The following is a 20,723-nucleotide window of genomic DNA, read 5'->3' on the forward strand; positions in this document are numbered from 1 at the left end:
AAAACAAGACCCAGGTAAATAAGGTAATTTACTGAGGTCCATAAAACTAATAAGTGCTAGAACTAGAATTTGAACTCAGGACAGCCTAACGCCAGGATTCTCTTCTTAATATAGATTCATACTTGCATTTGAGTGTGATAGATTATTTTTCTATTTCCCCTTGAATTTGGGAGAAGAATCAGGCTCTTGGCCAGAGGTAGGATCATGCTCACATACCACACAGACACTAAGATTGGGGGCAAAAGCATCCTCTATCTCAAATGCACTTAGGAGGGGGTGAAAGGGTCAGGATGGGGTATTGATGATGGAGGGGGCTTGGGGCACCCATCAGGTATTGAGGCTCTTGGCTTGTCTTTTCCCTTTCTTGCTCCTTTGGAAAGTACGTTCATTGCTGTTGCCTAAATACCTTACTTTAAAATTGAACTTTATATAGAAATAGGACTTTGAAAAGATACTGGTGTTTTGCTCTTTAGCTAGTTCCCAACTTACCTTCATCGTGTACCTTCCTTCTGTTGATATTGGGGTAGAGAGGGGAACACCCGCATCACCTATCATGTGGAAAGGTGACTCTTTTTGCTTTTGTCATGGTCTTTGTCTCCTGTGTGTAATGACTTTAGCCATGCTGCTCTTCAGCCAATTGCCTGACATAATCTTATTTGCTGTTGTAGTTTTAGTTCCATAGAACAAACAGCCCTGCTAAATGCCATCTCACAGGGCCCTGCAACTCAGCCCCTTCTCTTCCAGAGCTGGATTCATGTGGAAGCTAGTTTTACCTTTCAGAAAATGGACCGGATTTCATAAATTCTACAGGAAGGACTTTCCCCCTTGGTTTTATAACTAAATGTACCTTTCTATAGTTATCATCCTGGTGTGCTTTTGCCAACATCTGTAGTGCCTCATTACATGATGACTTTTTAAAAAAAACTTTAATCTTAGAGGTCTCAAACTCAGAAGTCCTAAGGGCCAGGAAAAGGAAGTAATGAGAGAAGAAGGAAGTATGTGCGTGCATGTGTATGTATTATGTGACTGGTGGGGGCCGGTGAATTGGAGAACACTATTCTCCCCAAACACTGGAAGGCAAAAGTCCCGTCTGTGGGCCATATTTGGCCCATGAGCCGCCAGTTTGCAACCTCTGTTTTCTCTTGCATGCCACAGTGCAACAGTTAACTTACTTTCACTGTCACAACAGCCAACACGAGTCTGAATTATTTCTAAATTGCTCGATACCATGAGATTAGGTGCAATCTAGTTTTTAGTGCAGGTAACTAGAAAAGGACCCTTTGCAACTGAAATAGAATCTCTAACAGGATGTGGAGTTGCCCACTTCTTGGTTCTCAATTTCTCTCCAAATTTCCCAGTGAGTCTTAAGAAAAACAATTTTCAACAAGCTGAATTTACTCCAAATTAACCTAAAATGAGGGCTATATAGAGATGTTTCATAGTGCCTGACCAGTCTCCAGTTAGACTTTAAAATAATTAACTAAAACCTTCAATTGGTAGGCTTGGTCTTCCCTGTCGTTGAGTGTCCTGTTCCTAGGTCTGCATTTCAAGGTCATGTTGCCTGGAAGGCATTTAAAATATATGTGGTAATCTAACATTTTAGATTATAATGAATCTTTGGTATCAGAGCCAACTTCTCTCTTTTACCAATCCCTTCTCACCCATCTTCCCAATCCTGTACATCCCCCCATTTTTCTTCACCTTATCCCCTCACCCTCACCACCACCTCTAACCCCCAATACCTTTTTGAGATTGATTCTTGAATAGAGCCTGGGCACAGAAAGTATTTGGTACTGTTTTTGAGAAAGTTGTACCAGAGGAGAGAATTTGAGAAAGAAATACAGTTAGGAAAAAGGAAATTGGGAAAGAAAAAGAAAAGGGGGGAGGGCAGAAACAAAGGTTGAGATCTTTTTGTCTTCTCTCTCCTGTTCACCCAAAGCCATGCAGCAGAGAAATCCTCCTTTCTGACCACCCTTACTCAGTCTGCCCCTTTCTCAACCACAGTCAAGTCTCTACAAAGATTCAGCATCCAAAAGACCCAGGTCCCAAGTCCAGTTCTATCACTTAAAATCCATTGATCTTGGGAAAGTCAGCCACTCAAAATGATTTCCTTGTCTGGATATAACAGTCCAGATCCTACCTGGGTCCCAGGGATGAAATGAGATGGCCCATGTGCAAACACATTGGAAACTAAAATGCTAATCAAAGACGAGACATTATTATTATCCCTGAATCTAGTGCTCAGATGGTATGACATGTGGTCACCTCTTCTCACCAAATGTCCTTAGATTTCTTGGGGAAGGGGTGAGTGGTACAGTCTGGTTCAGCAGCAAGGCAGACCTTCATGTTGGAGGAGAAAAAAAGCCATTTACAATTGCTAACCAGTGCTATTTCTAAGATCTCGTGAGGTTTGAAATCACTTTGGAGCATACCTTCTCTGTTCTGGGACCTTCCCCTTTGAGTGAATCCTTTCACTTATGTAAACATAGTTAAGAATAAGTACCCTTTATTCCGGGAGAAGGAGCAACAGGAGTTGTGTTTGCTTTGTTTTGTTTGCTTAACTAGGCCTTGGGGCTTCAATTCTGCAGCAGATGGGGTCTTGCTACCAAAATGACTGGCTCAGAAGTTGGACCCAGAAGGTCCCAAGAGTTAAGCTTTGAGCTTTTATTCATGGTTGTCTAGATAGAGGCTGCTCTCTTGTCCTCATGTGAACAAAGAAGCATGTAGCTCGGTTGATGCTGGCAGGTATCTAATGACCATGAGGGCCTTCTGCCTGAGGATAAAACCAATCTGGCAAACCACAGAGTTGAGAGATTTCAGAGAGCTCACTGGAGCTCTGCTAGAACTGTGCTGATCTTTGCAGTTACACAGGCCAAGCACTCACCTTTACAGCCTAAGCGAGTTTGTGCTGGGCTTTACAGTGCTGGATGCTGAGGGCAAGGTCATCCTAAATGGTAGAGTTTGAAGGTTTTTGGAGAAGGTGTGGAAATGTCACATAGCCTTTAGGAAGCTTACTGATAGGAAGCTGCTCCAGTCTCCTAATCTCCTCCACTGAATTCCCAGTTGTATGCATCCTTCTGATGGGCTGAGGGACACGGATGAAAGGGACACTGCTGGAGGGGGGTGTCAACAACAGGCCTGATCATTCATAAAAAAAGGACAGCTGGAGTGGGTCCTAGCATGGGGTATGGATAAAGCGATATCACTTGGCTGATGAGTGTCAATATAGTCCAAGTTCAGTTTTATTAGATGTTGCCAAACCACTTTCCAAAGTGGGTTTGCCAGTTTACATACCCGCTCTCAGTGTTTGAGAGTTCCCAGGGCCTTTTACTTTGGCTTTGCCCACAGGCTCATTAAACAAGGTGTTCTGGTTTTACTGGAGCACAGCAGCTTACAAACAGCAAATTAAAAGGTTGCTACTAGAATGAGACATACCAAAATGTATACACATACACACAGACCACAAAAGCATAAGAATTCAAGTAGCATAGCAATTTGGGGTAATGGCTTAGAGGTAAATACAATTCAGTTATCTTAATTAAGTTATTAAAAATGCCTGAGAACCTGCTGGTTCTAACCTGTCCTCATGAAATAGGAATATATAAGCACTCCATCAAAATTTCCTTTCAGTATCCATAGTGGTGGAGTTGGGAAGGGAGTTTGTGTGTGGGGGTGTGTCGGGGAAGATGGTGAACAGGTAGAAAATGGTAAGAAAGTTTGGTTTCTACACAAGTAGCAGCCAGTCAAAAATGTTCCATTACATTAAATGATTCAATATATGTTGATGAAACAGGCAGTAAGATTTCATAAGATCTCCACCAATACTTGGTATTCATTCAGTGAACATTTATCGATATGCTAACCTATGCAAGGAACAAGGTGATGATTTTTTTTTTTAAAAAGGTCCCTGTCACAGGTAGGTCACAAATCAATGGAGGAAAACAGAAGCGCTTTTTGGACTTGGCCCAGAAATGCCAACTAACTAGAACTGAGAAAATAACAAGTACAATAATACGTTCCAAAGCAATTTAGGAATACAAAAGAACATACAGTGTGTGGGTGATCCTAGAGACAAAAACGCAGAAGTTATTCTTCTATCTTTAAAAATAAAGTTAACTTCTATAGAAGTTATTCTTCTATCTTTAAAAATGCTCATTGTCCATTTCTAATGCTACTGAAATAATTAAATGTTCATTGGTATTTCATTTATAAATCACACAATGAGAAAGCATTTTAAAGGCTGTTAATATGGCATTCTAGAGAAGTCAGCGTAGACTATGGAGCCAGGCTTTGTGGGGTTCAAATCTGGAGTCTGCTATTTACTAGCTGGGTGACTTTGGGTATGTGACTGAACCTCTCTGAGTCTCAGTTTTATCTGTCAAGTAAGTACTTATTTCACAGTGTTATTGTGAGGATTAAATGAGTTAATATCTGACACTTTCAACCACCCAGAAAAAACCTACATGTTCAGTTGGTTCTGGATTGGCCATGGAGGAGTTCAGTGGTTTGCTGAAATCCACCCATGTCTGATGAGTCAGGAAGACAGATGTACATGGCTGTCCTGGCTCAAGTCCACTGCCAACCTCCCTGGACAATGACACTAAGGGAATCTGCAACCACAGGGCCTGGATTTTCTCTCTGACATTGATGCAGGGAATTCTGCACTTTCATGGTACTTATTTATGGCCTAGTTGTTTGTAAATTTGGCCAAATACTCCTTCTTCCTGCTCTATGTACTTGTTTGTGAGACAAGTAATATGTCCTTTTATTAATTCCAACATTCTCCCTGTCAAGCTCTGTAAGATCCCCGGCTCCACTGCCTGGAAATCCAGGTTTCTGTGATGGCCACAACTGTAGCCATTCCAAGCATGCCTTCCTTTGAATTTCTCCAGTATCCCTGCTCCTCTGAGTCTGTCCTATGGCGTCCCCCTCATCCTGACTCTGTGTCATTTTTGGAAGCCTGTCTCTCTTTCTAGCAGTTTTGAAATGATGCTACACTACCAGGACTGGCCTTACCAGATCATTAGAAGAAAAAATTAAAGGCTAGAGAACACTTAGCAGATACAAAGTGCTACATAAATATGAAATAACTAGTGGCCCTGTGCATGAAATTCGTGCATGGGTGTGGGGACTCCCTCAGCCCAGCCTGCACCCTCTCTAATCGGGGACCCCTTGGGGGATGTCTGACTGCTGGCAGTTGGACATCCCTCTTGCAATCTGGGACTGCTGGCTCCTAACTGCTCACCTGCCTGCCTCCCTGATCACCCCTAACTGCCTCTGCCTGCCTGCCTGCCTGATCGTCCCTAACTGCCCTCCCCTGCCAGCCTGATTTCGCCCCCAACTGCTCTCCTCTGCCAGCCTGGTTGCCCCTAGCTGCCTCTGCCTCGGCCCCCACCACCATGGCTTTGTCTGGAAGGAAGTCAGATGTCCAGAAGATGGCTGGTTGACCCAGTCTAATGAGCATATTACCCTTTTAGTAGTATAGATAGATTATATAGGATAGGATTGCTTAAATCGGGGGGGGGGGTTCAGCAGGAGGAGATGCTCTTGGCAGACAAAAATTCATAATTCCTATATCTGGACTGATAGCCAGCCATATGCACTATATTGCCAAACCGGTCATTAAAAAGTGAACCACTTTCTTACATTTTACATCAAACAGCTGTTGCTCTTAAAACCCCTCCTCAGCCCCTACCTTAGGTTCTATCTTCACAGTTCACCCTGATTAGGTTCTGATTGGTCAGTTTCTATGCCAGTCAGTGTCAAAAGTTCCTCCTCCTAGGCAGCCATGGGCTCCTCGCACTTCACCAAGATTTGGTTCTGATTGGTCGATTTTATGCCAGTCAGTGTCTCTGGGCCTATCTCCAGGCCTGATCAGAGCAGCCCCCTCAGAGTCTCAGAGAGAGAGGCGTGGCTGCTGGTCAGGCCTGGAGAGAAAGAGAGAGGTAAGTGCTGGTCAACAGCTGCCACGGAGGCTACGGATCAGACCCTGGTTCTCTCTCCAGGCTTCTCTTTGGGCCTGATCCTCAGCCTCCTCGGCAGTTGCTAGCAACCACAACCCAGCACCGACTGCAGGACTGACTTCTGGTCGGTCGAGCCTTTGGTCTTTTTGGATGTTACGGTCCCTGGGTTTTTATATATTAGGATAATGCTTCAACTATAAAAATGTACATTTTACTGCTTTTATGGCAATATAGGTTACCTGACTCGTTTGTATATGCAAAGCATTCTTCTTAAGTACTAAATTCATCCTGCAACATTTGGAAATATATATTACCAAAGCCACTTGTTGTCTTGACTAACCATTCAGCACCTGCTTTTAAATGTCTAAGACTGTTGTTTATCTCTCTGCAACTGTCAACTTTGGTCTCAAAGCCAAACTGCAGAACTTTAGATTGTTTTCAGCAAGAAAAGTTTAAAAATATGAGTAATTAAAACACCATGCTACTTATAGTTTCCTTCATGCAAATTAGCTAAAGTGCTCTTCAAAAAAGCAGGAGGGATAAAGCAATTTACAGGTGGTCCCACTGCACTCTGCACCACCTCTGTTCTGGGGAAGGTTCAACCCTAAAGCTAATGGCATTTCTGATTCAGGGCCCTGAAACCTGCACACATCCCTCCCAAGTCCTGTGTCTAATACTGTGTTCTTCTGAAGAGTTCCCCCTTAAAACTGAATGAGCATTAATCTTGACAAAGCCTAATTTTCCCTGTTGGTGCCACAGTAATGGTCACACATGGCTATGGTACTGGGACAGCTTGGATGTATTCTGTAGTCAGCATCAAAATCTGTCTTGCTAAAGTTTGCGCACTACTTGTCCAAATGTTTATGCATTTGCTGACCTAGGGCCTAAGACACTATCTCCATCTCTGTTAGTCAGCCCCTGTAAGCTGAGAAATCATTTCCAAAACTTCTTCTTTAGAATCCTGCAGACTTGAGAACAGTAGCTCAGGCACAGGTAAGAGAAGACATTTTTAGAAGCTATTCCTTTAATTCATGGTTTATCAGCCTCAGCACTATTGACATATTGGGCCAGATCATTCTTTGTTGGGGAATGGGGGAGGAGGAGGCTGTCCTGTGTATTGTAGGATGCTTAGCAGCATCCCTGGCTTCTATGTACTAGATGCTGGTATCAACTCCCCACCACATGCTTCATCTCCACACCCCCTCCACCCCTTTCACCAAGTTGTGACAACCCAAAGTACCTTCAGACATTATCAGATGTCCCCTTGGTAAAAATAACCCCTGTTCAAGAAGATCTGCTTAATGAAACATTCCAGCAAATACCCTAAGATGGAAATTTTTCTTTTCTCTCAAATAACAAGATGGACATTTTGCTGCTGGCTGGCAAGACTTCCTCTACTCCAATGCAGGCATGACTTTTGATTGACAAACTCAAAAACTAATTGTTATTCATAGATGACAGGATCTCATACATATAAAATCCTAAGGAATTCATACACACGCAAAAAAAAATCTATTAGAATTACTAAATGAGTTCAGCAAAACTGCAGGCTACAAGATCAATATGTAAAAATCAATTGTATTTCTCTACACTAGCAATGGATAATTGAAAATGAAATTAGGAAAACAATTTCATTTATAAGAGCATCAGAAAGAACAAAATACTAGAAATAAATTTAACAAAAAAAGTGCAATATCTGAACACGGAAAAACTAAAATGAAACATTGTTGAATGAAATGAAAAGACTTAACTAAATGGAAAGATATCGCACTGGAGGACTTAATATTGTTAAGATGTTAATACTCCTCAAATTGATCTATAGCAATACAACCCAGATTTATCAGCTTAATTCCTTTTTTAAAAAAGCCCAGCTGCCATTTATTGTTTTTGGCAGGAATTTAAGAGTTGATCCTAAAATTCATATGGAATATCAAAGGACCCAGAATAGTCAAAACAATCTTTAAAAATAACAAGAGCCTGGCCAGTGTGACTTAGTGACTGAGCATTGACCTAGGAACCAGGAGGTCATGGTTCGATTCCTGGTCAGGGTACATGTCCAGATTGCGGGCTTGATCCCCACGGTGGGGTGTGCAGGAGGCAGCTGATCAATGATTCTCTCTCATAATTGATGTTTCTGTCTTTCTCTCTCTCTCCCTTCCTCTTTGAAATCAATAAAAAATATTTTTTTAAAAAAGAAGAAGAAAGTTGGAGAACTAATATTTCTCAATTCCAAAATTACATAAATCAAGCCAGTGTGGTACTGGCATAAGGATAGACATATTGATCAAAGGGATAGAATTGAGAGTTTACATTTATAATCCAGTGATTTTTCAACAAGAATGCCAAGACAATTCAATGAGGTAAATAATAGTCTTTCAACAAATGGTGTTGGAACAGCTGCACAATAATAACAACATAAAAAGAATGAATTTGGACCCCTACCTCATACTGTATATAATTAATTCAAAAAGAATTAAATGCCTAATGTAGGAGCTACACACATAAAACTTAAAACATAAAAGTAAAACCTGGGTTAGGCAACAGTTTCTCAGATTTGACTCCAAAAGCAAAAGCAACAAGAAGAAAAAAAATATAAATTGGATTTAATCAAAACTAAAATTAAAATGTTTGTCCTTCAAAGGACACCAACAAAAAAATTTAAGGCCAGCCACAACATAGGAGAAAATGTTTGTAAATTATATATCTGATAAGAGACTTGTATTCAGAATATATAAAGAACTCTTACAACTCAACAATAGAAAGACAAATAATCCAATTTAAAAAGAGCCAAAGATTTGAACTGACATATCCCCAAAGACATGACCAATAACCATATGAAAAGCTGCTCAACATCATTAACTATCAGGGACATGCAAATCAAAACCATAATGAGATACCACTTCACTTTTGTTATGATGGTTATAATAAAAAAAACAAAAACATAGACAACAGCAAGTGTTGACAAGGATTTGGAAACATTGGAATCCTCATACATTGTTCGTAGTAATGGAAAATGGTGCAATTACTTTCCAAAACAGTTGACAATTCCTCAAAATGTTAAGCATAGAATTACAATAACTCAGCAATTCTATTCCCAGGTACTGAATTGAACTTTGAGAATGAAATATGATAAATATGAATGAGACTTAAAAATATGTGCCCACACAAAAATTGGACATGAATGTTCATTGCAGCATTATTCATAATAGATAAAAAGTAGAAGCCACCTAAATGTCTATCTACTGATGAATATATAAACATAATGTGGTTTATTCATGTTGTTAAATATTATCTATACTAATAAAAGGGTAATATGCTAATTAGACCAGGTCAACCGGACATCTTCTGGACGTCCGACTTCCTTCCAGACAAAGCCATGGTGATGGGGGCTGAGGCAGAGGTGGTTAGAGGTGGCCAGGCCAGCAGGGTGACAGTTAGGGGGTGATCAGGCTGGCAGAAGACAGTTAGGGGGTGATCAGGCCAGCAAGCAGAGACAGTTAGGGGCGATCAGGCAGGCAGGTAGAGTGGTTAGGGGCAATCAGGCAGACAGGCAGGTGAGCAGTTAGGAGCCAGTGGTCCCGGATTGTGAGAGGGATGTCCGACTACCAGTTTTGGACATCCTTTGAGGGGTCCCAGATTGGAGAGGGTGCAGACTGGGCTGAGGGACCCCCCCCCCACCCATGCATGAATTTCGTGCACCAGGCCTCTAGTCCTATATAATAAAAGCCTAATATGCTAAGTGTCTGACCATTTGACCAGTCACTATGATGCACACTGACCACCAGGGGGCAGATGCTCTGACTGGTAGGTTAGCTCACGGCTGGGGTCTGGCTGATGGGGACAGGGTGAGATGGGCCGGACACGCCCGGGAGCCCTCCTGCAGTCCCTCCCAGCCCTGAACGTGCACCGGTGGGGTCCCTCGGCCTGGCCTGCACCCTCTTGCAATCCAAGACCCCTCAGGGGATGTTGGAGAGCTGGTTTCAGCCCAATCCCCACAGGCCAGGCCAAGGGACCTCACTGGTGCATGAATCCGTGAAAGGACCTCTAGTTCAGCAATAAAAAGGAATGAAATATGAATCTGTGCCATAACAATGCTGAACCTTGAAAACATTATGCTAAGTGAAATAAGTCAGTCACAACTGACCACATATAGTATGACTCCATTAAATGAAATGTTTGTAATAGGCAAATCTATAGAGACTGAAAGTAGATTAATAGCTGCCAGGGATTAGGGTAAGGAGGCAGTGGGAAGTGACTACTAATGGGTATGGGATTTCTTTTTGGGATAAACATGTTCTGAAAATAGTTAGTGGTGATGGTTGCACAACTTTATGAATACGTTAAAAATCACTGAATTGTATACTTAAAAAAATAACCTAAGCCCAGCTGGGCTGCTGTGGCTCTGTAGTCGAGCATCGACCTATGAACCAGGAGGTCACAGTGTGATTCCCGGTTGGGGCACATGTCCAGGTTGTGGGCTCAATCCCAAGTGTGGGGTGTGTAGGAGGCAACTGATGAGTGATTCTCACCCATCATTTATGTTTCTATCCCTCCCTCTCTGAAGTCAATAAAAATATTTTTAAAAATGCCTAAAAAATGACAGAGCAGTTAGAATGAAAAAAAAAAACCTAATCATTTAGAGAGAAGCAGGATGGCTACAGGAACTTCATGAGAGAGGGCCTTATGGGGAATGAAAGGCTATGGGAGGAGGATGCAGCATGTCCTGACTAGGGCAGAGAAATGCCTTACCATGTTATGATAACAGATGCACTAAGTCTCCCGTAGGGAAGGAGGCTGCTGGGGATCCTGCTGCCTCCAACTCTCCCCACCTTGTCTGGGCTATGAGTTACTCTGATGAAACTTTAAAATAGCACAGAAGGGAGTCACTGATAAACACACAGAGAAAACCCCAAGAAAACACTTGCTTACAAAGTATGATATGCCAAATGTAAGGATAACCAGACTAGGTCAAAGGACTCCTTGCCTCCTTCATTCCTGTAATAAAAATGAGGTTTCCATCCATGAACTGGACACTGACTATGTCCATTCAGGCTATTATAACAGAACTAGAGGCCCCATGCATTAAATTCTTGCAAGGGGCTCAGCCCTCACAGCCGTGGTAGCTTGTCTCGGCCCTCACAGCCTCAATGGCTTGCCTTGGCCCTCACAGCCCTGGCTTCGTCCAGAAGGTTGTCCAGGAGGATGTCTGGTTTAATTAGCATATTATGCTTTCATTATTATAGACTAGAGGCCCAATGCACGAAATTCATGCAAGAGTAGGCCTTCCTTCCCCGGCTGCTGGCACCAGTTTCCCTCTGGCACCCAGGACCCGGGCTTCCCTCACAGCCCCGGCTTTGTCTGGAAGGTTGTCCGAAGGACATCTGGCCTAATTAGCATATTATGCTTTTATTATTATAGATACGTAGACTGGGTGGCTTATCAACAACAAATTTATTCCTCACAGTTTTGGACACTAAAAGCCCAAGATCATGACTCTGGCTGATTCAGTGTCTGCTGAGGGCTTGCTTCCTGGTTCATACACAGCTGCCTTCTTGCTGTGTCTTCACATGGCAGAAGGGATGAGAGGGCTCTATGGAGTGTCTTTTGTAAAGGCACTAATCCCACAATTGGGGCCCCACCCTCTGACCTAATCATTCCCTGAAAGTCCACCTCCAAATATCATCACATTGGGGATTAGGTTTCAACATATGAATTTTGAGGGGCACAAGCATTTAGTCAGTGGCACAAACCTTGTTCCTGCTTTTTAATGTGTTGTAGAAATCTACTTTCTTTGTAGTTTGGCCCCTGTTCATTACATAGATTCAGGACTGACCTTTTTTTGTAGTTTATTTAAAATATAGAAAAAAGTTTTAAAAAAGGTACTAGAGATACAACAGTAAATCGAACAGATCCAAAATCCCACTCTTGTGAAACTTATAGTCTAGTGATTAAATGCTAAGCCTTTTTGGGGTGGCTTTATATATATCCTCATTAAATTCTTGTGACAGCTTTGTGAGAGAGCTACTATTACAATCCCTATTACCGGCAAGGAAAGCTAAAGCTCAGTGAGACCTCATTACATGCCTAAGCTCACACTACAAGGGAAAGGTCACAATTTGAACCCAAGCAACTAACTCTAGGACCCAAGCATTTAACATAATGCACATGGTTTCCAAACTGTGTGCCGAGGTACCCTAGATGGCTATCAGGAATGAAAGGCCAATGCAGGAGCTTTTTTTTTTTGAATCCTTATTTGAGGATATGTTTATGGATTTTTAGTGAGAGAGGAAGGGGGGAAGAGAGAGAAAGAGAGAGAAAGATTGATGTGAAAGAGACACAGAGACACACCTATCTGCTGCTTCCTATACGTACCCCTGACCAAGAATCTTACCCACAACCTAGGTATATGCTCTGACGGGGGAATCAAACCTGCAACCTTTTTGATGTATGGGTTGACACCTCAACTAACTAAGCCACCCGCCCATGGCAGGAGCTTTTACTTTTTTAGGGAAACACAGACATGTCAGATACCACATAAACTCTCACTCTTAAGTTGTTCTGAACTAAACTAATACATAAAGCCTTTAGGTATTTTGATGTAGTGGCACTGTGAAATATTATGCTAAAGGCACTGTGAACTGAGAAAGTTTTGGAACTTCTGTATGATGCTATTGTCCATTTACATGTCTGGTACCCCTCTATGCCGGGAGCCGGTCCATCCTTGCTGTTTCAAGGGACCTGGCATATATGGCATACGGTTCTTAATATGTTTGCTCGCCTTCTTGGCGCTGTGTTTTAACCAAAGTCACCTCTCCGAGAAAGGTTGAATCCCCAGGTAGGGATTTTCCCCTGAAGTTAGGGAGGGAATAAAACCCCTCAACTAAGTGCCAGGCGGGTAATTAATCCCTTTAACTACGAACAATCATGCTTAAACTACATAATCTTTTCTCCCTGGAATGGAGATAAGAAACGCCCTAACCTTTGTAATAGAGATTGATAGGATTGAATCAACTGGTATAAATACAGTTGTAACAAGACAGAAAGACACAGAACTCAGAACACAGAACTAAGGACACAGGGCTTGGAAGACAGGATCAAGAGAGACAGAGCCTAGGCACAGAACCTACACAGAACGTTCTCTAGGGACAGAAGAACTTCGCTGGAGAGAGCATGCCGGAGGATCCTGGACAGGGACTGGCCTCGGAGCTTTGAGGCAAAGCCTGGCGAGAGAGCATGGCAGGGGATCCTGGACTGAACCTGACTGCAGAGATTGGCAAGAGAACCTGACTAGAATCTGGCGACCAAACCTGGCTGGAGAACCTACAGAACCTGGCAATAGAACCCAACCATGCTGATCAACTGAACGCTGCCTCCGAGTCTTTCCATCTTCGCCGACTCCGTCCACACCTTTGGGGACCCCTGGACCCGCTGGGGTTGGACCCCGGCATATGGCGCCCGAACAGGGACCCCTTAGGTAAGCCCCCCCACACTTGGGACGGAATGGACTCCACCGTAGGAAGAAGGTGGATAGTCTTCGCCGACTCCGTCCACACCTTTGGGAACCCCTGGACCTGCTGGGGCTAGACCCCGGCATATGGCGCCCGAACAGGGTTCCCCTAGGTAAGCGCCCCGCACTTGGGACGGATAGGACTCCACCGTAGGAAGAAGGTGGATAGTCTTCGCCGAATCCGTCCACACCTTTGGGAACCCCTGGAACAGGATTCCCTTAGGTAAGCCCCCCCCCCCATTGAGAACCCCACACTTGGGACGGATAGGACTCCACCAGGGTGCTACAGACCCCCCTATAGAGGATAAGTAGGGTAAGAAGGTGGATAGTACAGAACTTAGATTGAGAAGATGTGCCATACTGAGTCCAAAGAGAGAAGACTCTGTATTGATTCTTAGATTGAGAAGATGTGCCATACTGAGTCCAAAGAAAGAAGACTCTGTATTGATCTTTTAACATATATGCTTGTTAGCAGAGGAATTAAGGTTACTCCCAGTCAGACAGAACATTTTATACAAGAAATACGTCCATGCTTTTCTGAGGAAGGAAAGGTGCCGGAAAGGTAAATGTAGAGGCATGGGAGAAGGTAGGCCCAAGGAGCCTTATCCTTAACCCCACTGCAGCCTTTCCACCCCGGGAAAGTGCAGGATTGGCAAGCTCTCCCTGGGGTGATAGATCAGGACTCAGGTAATAGCAGAAAGCGCCAATCCTACTCTTAAAATGGATACAAGAGAGCGTTTCAGGTTTTTCTTTTTAATGCTTGCTTTTAAAAAATAAAAAAGGGGGAATTTGCCGGGAGCCGGTCCATCCTTGCTGTTTCAAGGGACCTGGCATATATGGCATACGGTTCTTAATATGTTTGCTCACCTTCTTGGCGCTGTGTTTTAACCAAAGTCACCTCTCCGAGAAAGGTTGAATCCCCAGGTAGGGATTTTCCCCTGAAGTTAGGGAGGGAATAAAACCCCTCAACTAAGTGCCAGGCGGGTAATTAATCCCTTTAACTACGAACAATCATGCTTAAACTACATAATCTTTTCTCCCTGGAATGGAGATAAGAAACGCCCTAACCTTTGTAATAGAGATTGATAGGATTGAATCAACTGGTATAAATACAGTTGTAACAAGACAGAAAGACACAGAACTCAGAACACAGAACTAAGGACACAGGGCTTGGAAGACAGGATCAAGAGAGACAGAGCCTAGGCACAGAACCTACACAGAACGTTCTCTAGGGACAGAAGAACTTCGCTGGAGAGAGCATGCCGGAGGATCCTGGACAGGGACTGGCCTCGGAGCTTTGAGGCAAAGCCTGGCGAGAGAGCATGGCAGGGGATCCTGGACTGAACCTGACTGCAGAGATTGGCAAGAGAACCTGACTAGAATCTGGCGACCAAACCTGGCTGGAGAACCTACAGAACCTGGCAATAGAACCCAACCATGCTGATCAACTGAACGCTGCCTCCGAGTCTTTCCATCTTCGCCGACTCCGTCCACACCTTTGGGGACCCCTGGACCCGCTGGGGTTGGACCCCGGCATATGGCGCCCGAACAGGGACCCCTTAGGTAAGCCCCCCCACACTCGGGACGGAATGGACTCCACCGTAGGAAGAGGGTGGATAGTCTTCGCCGACTCCGTCCACACCTTTGGGAACCCCTGGACCCGCTGGGGTTGGACCCCGGCACCTCTAGACCAGATGCTCTTAAAGCAGCCTGGTATATAGTAGGCACACCAAAAATGGTTGTTGAATGAATGAATGAAGAGTAGAATACAAGTAAATGGGAGATATATTATGTGATATAGATCACATATAAGTAAGTAGCAGGGACAACAGAGAGAATAAATGGCAGAGAGGGTGCAACATTTGGGGACTAGAAATCATGTGGGGAATGGGACATAAAAGCAGTAGAGTGAAGTAGGAAGGCCTGTGTTTTCTGAAGCCAGACCACCTGGCTTTGAAACTCAGATCTGCCACATATTAGCTCTGAGATCCTGGACAAGTTACTTCACTTCCTGGACCTCAGTTTTCTCATCCATAAAATGGAGTTAAGATAAAATTGTTGGGACAGATTAAATGAGTCTACATGAATAGACTGCTTAGAATAGTGCCTAGCACATGGGAATTGTTACATACGTGCAGTTTGATATTATTGGGGATATAGTCAACCAGGTTTATTTGTTTCTAAGAAGAGAAGAGAATAGCCAAGTTGGTGGCAGCTAGGGTGACACATTATCCTAATTTGCCTGAGATGAAAAGGCTTCCCTGGAGATGAGGCTTGCTGTGCTAAAACTAGGGAAAGTCCTGGGCAAACAGACAAGTTGGTCACCCTGCTCATCTCTTCATTCCTGCAGGAAGTTTGAATGTAGGCTTGTTCCTGGCTCAGGAGGGGGTCACTTCCTTGGCAGGTCCAGAGGAGGCAACAGTGAGGGATTCAGGTTGTTTTGTGGCTGAACAACAGAAGGCAGGAAGTGTGCAATTTAAGGCAGGAAGGCATATATGGTTTAGATTTATGTCAACACTATCAGAACAGAGAAGATCCATCACTATCTATCTCTACAAGGCACCATGTTGCTCTGAATGTGTCTTCAAGAGCTTTCAAAGAAGAGGAAACAATTATATTTCATTACATTTTCCAGACAATTGACATGATTTAGAGATTATTGAGCCATGTGAATATATATACCAAAAAGTCTTCCCCACTCTCGTCTCGTAGTCAGTCAGCTCCTTCCAGAGCCTCTTCAGCCACATACAAGAAAATACAAATATATATTTGCTTTAGCTGACTTTAGGAGTGGAAGCAAACATTCTGGAGAAGCTACACTTGAATAAATGGGCAACTGAGAGCCACCCTCACAAAGACTGCTCACTTTGGGGTCCACTGAGAAACTGGGGTTTGGGACCTATGGACCTGAGTGAGAGGTGGTGACATCAAAGCCCAGCCTTTAGAGATGACATCTATGTCTCTCCACTCTCTTACTTTCATATAAATACTGTAATTTTTTACATTTAATTTTGTACTCTTTCAGTGTTGAGATTCACAGCCACTTTTATATGGATTAGTCCTACTATTTTCAATATTGTTGTTGGTATTCATTTCATCCCCCCCATCTTTGTCATGTTATCAGTTCAGGATGTTTGACACCCAACCACTGAGGTAATGTCACCCTCCCCTGTTATCTCGGTTTCTAACTGGTGGTTTTAGTTTTGTCATGACTACTTATATGTTTAGGCACATGTCAATTTGGCTTCAAAAGTTGTGCAAGACAGATAAAGAAGATGCTATAGGTGTGGGTTGCGTTTACCTAAACATTTTTCTAACCCTCTGCCTTTACCCCCATATGTTATCACCCCTTACCTTTCTGCTTGCCATTCTATGTCCTCTCTTTTCATTATGTTTAACACTTCTTACATCTCAAAATTCCATCTGAGTTCACTTACATTCTGAATGCATTGCCTTCTTTAGAATTTCATTGAATGAGGGTCAGCTTGTAAGACATTGTTTTTGTTTCTTTACAAAGGTCTTTATTGACCTCTTTATGGAAAGTTATTTTCACTGGGAAATAAATAAAGTTCTACATTGGCAGCTGTTTTCTTTCAGCACATGGAAAATATAATCTCTAGTAAGTGTATATTAGAACTTATCACTCTATATTCCATGCCTCTTAATCTCTTTTCCATTTCCCCCATCTTTTTTTCTCTTGCTATATTCTGAATATTTTCTTCTGTCAAATGCTACTGTTAACCCCATTTATTAAGTTTTTAAATTGAATTTTTAGTTTCATTTCTAGACACTCAATTTAGTTCTTTTTTAAATATGTTGGACCACTTTATATACTTTCTATATCTGCAGACATTATCAAGCTTGTGTCTAATAATTCCAATATCTCAATTATTTGTGGATCTATTTCTACTTTATGTTGTTTCTGCTTTCTCACTCTTAAAAATATATATATATATTTTATTGAGTTTTTACAGAGAGGAAGGGAGAGGGGAAGAAAGTTAGAAACATCAATGAGAGAGAAACATCGATCAGCTGCATCCTGCACACCTCCCACTGGGGATGTGCCCCCAACCAAGGTACATGCCCTTGACTGGAATTGAACCTGGGATCTTTCAGTCTGCAGGCCCACGCTCTATCCACTGAGCCAAACCAGCTAGGGCTGCTTTCTCACTCTTAATGCCTAATTTCCTTGGGTGCTTGGTTATTTTTGACTGTGTTGTACTCATTGCCTTTGAAAAATTACATGTGGTAGTGCTTTGAGGCCAGGAATGAAGGTGCTCCTTCTAGAGATGATTTGTCCTTGTTGTTGCCAGACACATACCTGTACTGTCAGTCTAGGATTACTTTAAACTAAATTCATCCCTTGAAGTACCTTAGACTACCCACATGATATAACTTTGAGGTAAAAATCTTTATAAGGGCCACTTGGTGCTTTAAAAAAATCGCAGAATTGGGTTTCCCCACTCTCTATTCAGCCCAGAATAAAAGCAACTTCCCTTATATTCCCCTGGGGTTGGGGTTAGTGTTGATTTTATTTCTGGTTCAGTCTTACCCTGGGGTTCCTTCTTGTGTGGGTTACTGTCCCCCTCTGGGGTGGGCTTGAGGCTTTGATTTCTTTTTCACCCTAACAAATAGAAGTCAAGATTGCTGGGATTTAAAAATGACCTCAGGACCTAAGTGGCTCCTGCACCCATCTGTTCGGTTTCTTGCTTTTACTTAGATATCTTTTTCATTTGTTGGATTTTCCTGTTTAGTTCTGATAACTCATACTTTCTTGATATGCTTGTGTTAGACAGGGGCAGGGCTTTTACTTCTCTCTGGACTGTGCTCCCCAAAAATGGAGTGAAAAATCCAGATTGGCTCCTGCTCCCTGAAACAGGTGGACATCCATATGAATACCTCACTGCATGGCTGGTGCTTAGAGTGGGCAGACTGCACACGGTTCTGGGGACGAAGGCCATTTTAGAATGCAAACCCTTCTCTGAAAGCTCAATTAGAGACCAGCCTCCTGATTTATTAAGCCAAGATTTTTGAACTCCCTGTTGTGTCTTTCAGTAGATGAGGGTAGAATTTGGCCCAGAAGGCGATGACAGGAGATGGCATGCTGGGATTCTCAACAGGATACCTGTTTACTAGCAAGTTGAAGTGCAGTCCTTTTTGGTACCATTTGCAAACTATTTACATATGTTTACTGATACATAAAAATTGCTTTTATTTGCTTAATAAAATTTTGTTTATTTTTTAGACTGCTTAGATAAAAATGCTATATTTCGCATTTTTTTGAGGAGGGTTTTGAAAAATTCTTATTTGATATTCTTCTGGTCAAAGGAATTTACTTTTGTTAAGCATGGAGAAAGAGCTCAGTGCTTGGGATGTGTTTTTTTTTTTTTATATTTTCAATTTAATGGCCTGGAGTCATATTCTGTAGCATATGCTTTGGATATTCAAGTGACTAAAGACCTGGATGAAATAATTTCTTATTAAATCACTTATATTATACACATGCATAACTGACATATTTATATTTCCCTAGAGCCCATCACAGTTCTCCAAGCATTAAGTGATTATGCAAACTTAAATGTAGAAGTCAAACTTAAGAACAAACTTTAAAAAAATAAGATCCCTTGCTTCAGGTACTTCATTTAGGGGGAAAAAAGTAAAGAAACTCACTGTAGCTGAACCAAATAATTTGAGATCCCTCTCAAACTTCCTATGTCATTTGTAAACTTCAATAGGAACTCTATAGAAGTATTTCACATTGCAACAATATTTATGCTTTTTATTTTTGGAATAATTTCAATATTACCCTAAAGTTGCAGGAATAGTTCCACCAACACCTATATATCTATCAGAGACCCTATTCAACTTTTCACCAATTGTCCTAGCAACGTTCTTCATAGCAAAATAATTCAATATGGTATCATCTGTTGCTTTAGTTGTCATACCTCTGAAGGGAATCAACGTTTTGCTACCACGAAGCTGCCTTTTTTGGATATTGATTTTAAGCTGTTTATTAAGAATCAAGACTCAGAAAGAATCATTGAACCCTTCCCCCTTTCTAGTCCATGACATTCGGACAGAGAAGTCTGCTTTAGGAAGGAAGTCTTGGCTTAATTCTTTAAGAATCTTCACCCTAGCACTGACCAAGGAGACTCCCAGCCTGTTAGTTAGATGCTCTGTGTCCCTTTGTCTGTGAATTGCCCAGCAAGAGTTGTGCCCTGTATGTTCCTGCTCTTCCTCAACTACCTGTAAAAGCTGAAAGATGTATAAAATCTGAAGAACAGAGTATCTAACTGCCTGTAAATCACACATTCTCAGTTCTGAAATAGAATACCCCATCCACTCCCCCTTCTCTTTTGTCCAATACTGTTAAATATAACCCAATGTTGCCTCAATGTCTTTGGAATTTTCATGCTTTTGTGAAATCTCCATGCTCAAATATTAAAATTTTGATTTTCTCCTGTTAATCTGTTTCTGTTGGATTATTAGCTCAGCTAGAAGAATTTAGAAGGTGGGAGGAAAAGTATTATTTTTTAACCCCCACACCTCCTCAGTCTCTTTCAATGCAAAAAAATTCCATAGTCTTTCCTTGGCTTTCAGGACTAGAACATTTTTTTAAAGACTGCAGGGCAGTTATTTTGTAGAATGCTCCTCAATTTAGGGTTGTCTAATGTTTCTTTATAATTAGACTAGGGGCCCGGTGCACGAAATTCGTGCACTGGGTGTGTATGTTGGAGGGAGTGTCCCTCAGCCCAGCCTGCCCCCTCTCACATACTGGGAGCCCTCAGGCGTTGACCCCCATAACCCTCCAATCGCAGGATCAGCCCCTTGCCCAGGCCTGACGCCTCTAACAGAGGCGTCAGGCCTGGGCAGGGGACCCTCATTTCCCCCCATCACTGGTTCTGCCCCCAGACCGGGCCTGATGCCTCGGCCAGAGGCATAGACACCCATCACCCTCCGATCGCCTAATCGGCCCCTTGCCCAGGCCTGACGCCTCCGCCAGAGGTGTCAGGCTTGGACAGGGGACCCCCATCTCCCCCTGATCACTGGCTCTGGCCCCCGCCCAGGCCTGAGGCCTCTGGCCCAGGAATCATGCCTGGGCAGGGGACCCCCATCTCCCTCTGATCGCTTGCTCCACCCCCCGCCCAGGCCTGATGCCTCAGCCAGAGGAGTTGACCCTCATCACCCTCCGATCACCAATCACCGGATCGGCCCCTTGACCAGGCCTGAGGCCTCTGGCAGAGGTGTCAGGC

Source organism: Myotis daubentonii, chromosome 10 (genome assembly GCF_963259705.1).
Source record: "Myotis daubentonii chromosome 10, mMyoDau2.1, whole genome shotgun sequence".
Taxonomy (NCBI): Eukaryota; Metazoa; Chordata; class Mammalia; order Chiroptera; family Vespertilionidae; genus Myotis; species Myotis daubentonii.